Here is a 5,200-nt window from a genome sequence, read left to right on the forward strand (position 1 = left end):
GAACAGTGGGGTGCCCCTCCGTTTTTGCCTCCATGATCCATGGTTCACGGTCCACAATCCACAGATCGGAAACGGGAGATGATCGGTGTGGATTGTTAATTAGGGATCGTCGCCGGCGCCGATCCACGATCAGCTGGATCGTTAATTTTTTTGGGATCGAGCCCATCTCTACTGTAAACACACAGAGATATCAGTTTTTAATCATATAAATCAGTCATAAATGTATGCTGTCTTTAAATAAAATCCTAGCCTTAGATGTTTATCTAAATAGTCCCAAGTGACAACAGGCTGCTAATAAGTTTGATTCAGCTCCATCTTTGTACATGTGAAGTTTTTTAAAAATTCAATGCAAACCTGTGATGCAGACATTTGCGATTTTCTGGAATGAACCAAAGAGGCTTGGTGGTCTGACCAACACCTTTGAATATGTAAGTTGTACTGCTGAATAGAGATGGGCACAAACCGAAATACGAACCAAAATTCATCACGAACCAGGCTGTTTCATGGTTCATGAACCAGCGGTTCATCAGAGCCCATTTTTGATGAACCACCATGAACCTTAGGCTGGTTTGTGTGGTTCATTTTTGTTTGTTTGTCACAGCAGACAGCCTGGAACCAATCAATCAGTTTCCTAGGCAACAAGGGATGGACTTCCTGCAGACCTTCTGCTGACCCAGAAGTGTTCTTCTGCTGGCCCACAAGTGATCTTCTTCTGGCCCGGAAGTGACATTTTGCTGACCTGGATGTGACATTTTCACGAACCAAACGAACTAGTTCATGAACCAGGGCAGGTTCGTGAAAGTTCGTGGTTCGTGAAATGTAACAAACCACGAACCACATGGTTCGTTTTTTTCCTGGTTCATGCCCCTCTCTACTGCTGAATAATAGCCCTGTGGCACAGAGTGGTAAGCTGCAGTACTGCAGCCCAAGCTCTGCTCATTACCTGTGTTCAATCCTGGCGGAAGCTGGGTTCGAATAGCTGGCTCAAGGTTGACTCAGCCTTCCATCCTTCCAAGGTCAGTAAAAAGAGTACCCAGAGTCCTCTGGATAAAGAGTAGATGACTGCGGAAGGCAATGGCAAACCACCCCGTAAAAAGTCTGTCCAAAAAACGTCGTGATGCAATGTCCCCCATGGATCAATAATGACTCCATGCTTGCACAGGGGTCTACTTTTACCTCTTTTACTGCTGAACATATTCATGGTGAAATATGCAGTATCCAAAAGAGATTTGTTTTCCTCACACACCTAACACTCATGCCAGAGGGCTGTATTACAAGGCCAACAGCTTCCTGTATAGTGATTTGGTATCTCATTCAAACTTTGCAGTGATATGCAATGGAGGCATCACCTTGAAAAGAGAAGGTTTCAGGAAATGCCCTCTCCCCACACGAAGAACACTCATGGTTCTGGTTATGCCTTTCCTGGTACTGGCAGGCAGAACAATTGTCCGCCCACTCTTGGAACAGTCAGAGAGCAGATGATATTGTTTGGGTCAGAAAGAGCTCTTACAATTTCTGACCTGCTTTAAGGAGTGAGGCACTGAATGTAAAATATGGTCTGTATGGACCACACTGACAGTGCAATCCTATGCAGAGTTATTCCAGTCTAAGCCCATTGAGGTCAATGGGCCTAGACAGGAGTATCTCTGCACAAGACTGTGGAATTAGGATTGTCTCCTCTTCATAATCTGCACAGACTAGACTTCCCCAAAAGCTTGGCTCTGTCAGCTGGAACTTTGAGCAGAACCACAAGTGACAAAAGGCACAGATTGGACACTTGTCTGCTTCCCTCAAGTTTTGATGGGAAATGTAGGCAGCTTGGCGGAATGTTGGACAAGTGACAGTTGAAAAGTCCATTGGACAGCAGTCAGAGAGCGAAGCTGCGAGACCAGGATGCCTACGTTTCCCATCAAAACTTGAGGGAAGCAGACAAGTGTCCAATCTGTGCCTTTTGTCACTTCTGATTCTTACTTAGGCTGAATTTCTCAATGGCTAGCCAGAATGGCTTTAAATCTTTCTAGTAGAAGTGACAACCTCAGACTGCCTCTCTGCTGCTTCAGGGATGCAAGAGAAGATGGAACTAACTGTCACGGGAAATAAACTGAAATTCTGCCACTGAATCGGAATTAGTGTCCAGAATTTTTGCCCAGAACTACATCTTCATATTACTTTTTACTGGAAAGTTCACCATTTTGTCCAGTCCCAATAAATTCCTAACATCTTGTTCAGATTTCTATTTGGGATCTACTTGGACATGCTCTCTTCTAATAGCATGCCTCAGGGAAAATGAGCAGAATTGTTTATCCAGGCCATTTTTGCTCTCAAAATTTTATGAAACAACTTTCATATTGTGTTGGAGCTACAGCTTTTTCCAAATTCTTTACATTTTCTAGGCACCTAACAGGGGAACGGAGAAGCCATTTCCTCAGGGAAGAAGAGTTGGCAGCAGGAAGTCATCTGTGATGCAGAATCATGAATACAGAGATGGCTTGCCAACTTGAGCTTGGATGTAATGCAATAGAGTCCATCCTCCAAAGGTGTTATTTGCTCCAGGAGAACTGATCTCTGTAGACTGGAGTTCAACTGTAATTCCAGGAGAACTCTCGGCCCCACCTAGTGATTGGCAAGCTTATTTGGAATGGACTTAGCACGATAACTTGTATGATAGCTATTTGATCAATTTTTTTTCAGGAATAAAGGATGCAGATATCAGTCAACAAATAGACGGTCCATTCTGTTTTGTTGTTTCTAGACCTAGGACCCTGCTTCTGTTCCTAGGTGCCTGCGAAAACTTCAGTCATTTGTAATCCTGTGACAGGATGTCAAATGGCATCATAGCCATGAAGAAGAACTGAGAAGAGAAGCCAGACTTATGACTTCAGGGGTGCTGCTGCCACGAACTTGGGCAGCAGATGGCCCAGGCGAGCCAGGGAAAGCATAAGCGGGCTATAAGTGCTAATCAGTTAAGTTACAATTCCGAGGTTCGAGGCAGGTTGGAGTGGCCCAAGAGTTGGTGAATGCTTTTAAGTATCCTCTTATGTTCCCAATTCAAAAAAATTGGGAATGACTTAATTAGTTGCAGCCTATTGGTTAACAGGTGAATAAAGCCGTCACTACACCAAATGAGATAACTGCCATCTTTCTTTTGAGGTCTGGAAGCAAATCCAGGATTTTTCAACAAAACTAGTGGCAGTTAGGTGATACTGTTACAGCAACAATAAAAAAATTTCTACCCTTAGACTAAAAACAACCCCCTCACAAAAACCATTTTAGTGTATTTTTATTGTTTTAAATATTTTCTTTCCTCTCATTCTCAAGGCAGTGCTACTTTTTCATAAAAGTGACAAAATTAATAAATACTGCAGAATATTTCTACATTTTATTGAATCAGCTTGATGGGGCAGCACAAAAGGCAGAAAAGAAGCCCATCATCGTGAACACGGTCCAGCATTGTCAGCCAGTCATGTCCGTTAATTTTCCTACAAAGGAATTGACAGCCCAACTATGTTGCTGCCCGACACAAAACCTACAAGGAAACATTAAGCAGTAACAAGACTGTAGCTTCTTCATGTTGACTGTATACTTTGTACCCTATAGATTTTGAGCAGGTTTCAAAATTCATTCCATACTACCAAAATGCAAAACAATTAATGACTTCGTTTGAGCCAAACGACCCAGTAGGAATGAGAACTCACAATAAGGGGTGTGCGATTTGGGTTCGGTATTTGGTAAAAATACCAAATTTTACCTGATTCGGTAAAATTTGCTATTACTGAACTTAAGAGGGAATAACGAACCCGATGTGGTATTAACAAATTTAAGTTTACTGAATTTGTTCTGTAAACTTAAATGAAGTTTGGAAACTGCAGCTGGGATGTTCCTTGCTGTTCCTTTGCTGGGGGGCGGGGGGCGGGAAGTTGCTGTGGTGCTTGTTCTTAGCTTAAGTTAATTAGCGGTCTTTGGGTGTACTTTGGGTATTTTGAAAGGGTTTAGTGAACTTTTAAAATGTGTTTTTAAGATAGGCTAGTTGTAAGTCTTATAAAGGTTTTGGGTGTGTGCGTCAGTTTGGTTAGTTGGACTGTCTGGTGTGGAGCTTGTATTTGGAAGTGTGCTTCTGGTCATGGCAGCTGTGGGAGTCAGCTTGCATTTTTCCCCCACAATAGGAACAAAAGGAGTGTTGGGGGGGCACTTTATTCCAGGGCCCACAGAATTGGACCCTCCACACTTCCTGAAATTTGGGGCGGGGGAAATCTTTGGATGACAGGCTCTTGCAGGTCCCCTTCAAATGTGGTGGATTTTACTTGCTTGTATAGCCTCAATAGCTTACCCCATAGGGAATAATGTAGATTGGAGGTGGCTGTAGATCACCTCTAATCTAGGCTGTAGGGGCAGGTCCGCAGAAAATGTGGTAATATTCTGTCGAAAATGCCCCCCACAGGTCTCCAGCTATCTTTGAATAGCATTTCTCATTGGAAACAATGGCCAAATTTTGCTGAATTTGCTCTGTATTGCCAAACTGAACTGGAAAATGAATTCGGTATTCCCTGAATACTGATTCCCACCCCCCGTTCAGAGATACTAAACCAAATCAACAAGTTTTTTTTCCAGTGCACATCTCTACTGACTGCCATTGGGAGATAGTACTGATGGTCATTTTCTCTTGACACAGACTGCGTACAGGCTAAGTGTGGAGGGAGCCAAGTTACCACTGTAAGCTCAGAGCCAGGTTGGGGCTGGCAGAAAGCCGGTGATAACTTTCTGTACCCTCTTAATGTCCTCATTTAAAATGAATGGGAATGACTTAAATCAGTTGCAGTTAAGTGGAATAAAGGTCCCACTAAACCACATGTGTTATCTGCTGTCTTTTGGGGGGCGGGGGATCTCGGAGCAACTTCAGAATTTCTCAACCAGAAGCAGTTAGTCAATATTGTTTCAGCAAGGATGAAAAAACAAGTTCTCTCGTAGACCATTAATCAAACAAAACTACGTTTTTAGTGCATTTTTATTGTTTTTGCAAAGCTTTTGCCATCCTCCAGTAGTACACTTGAAGTTATGAAAGTGGCAAAAATCAGTAAATACTACAAAATTTATTCTAGAGTTTACTACTATGATTTGTAATTCTCTATTTTATTCGATTAGCTTGTGAGAGCAGCACGAAAGGCAAAAGAGAAGTCGGTCATCGTGAACGTGGTCCAGCATA

Source organism: Eublepharis macularius, chromosome 15 (assembly GCF_028583425.1).
Source record: "Eublepharis macularius isolate TG4126 chromosome 15, MPM_Emac_v1.0, whole genome shotgun sequence".
Taxonomy (NCBI): Eukaryota; Metazoa; Chordata; class Lepidosauria; order Squamata; family Eublepharidae; genus Eublepharis; species Eublepharis macularius.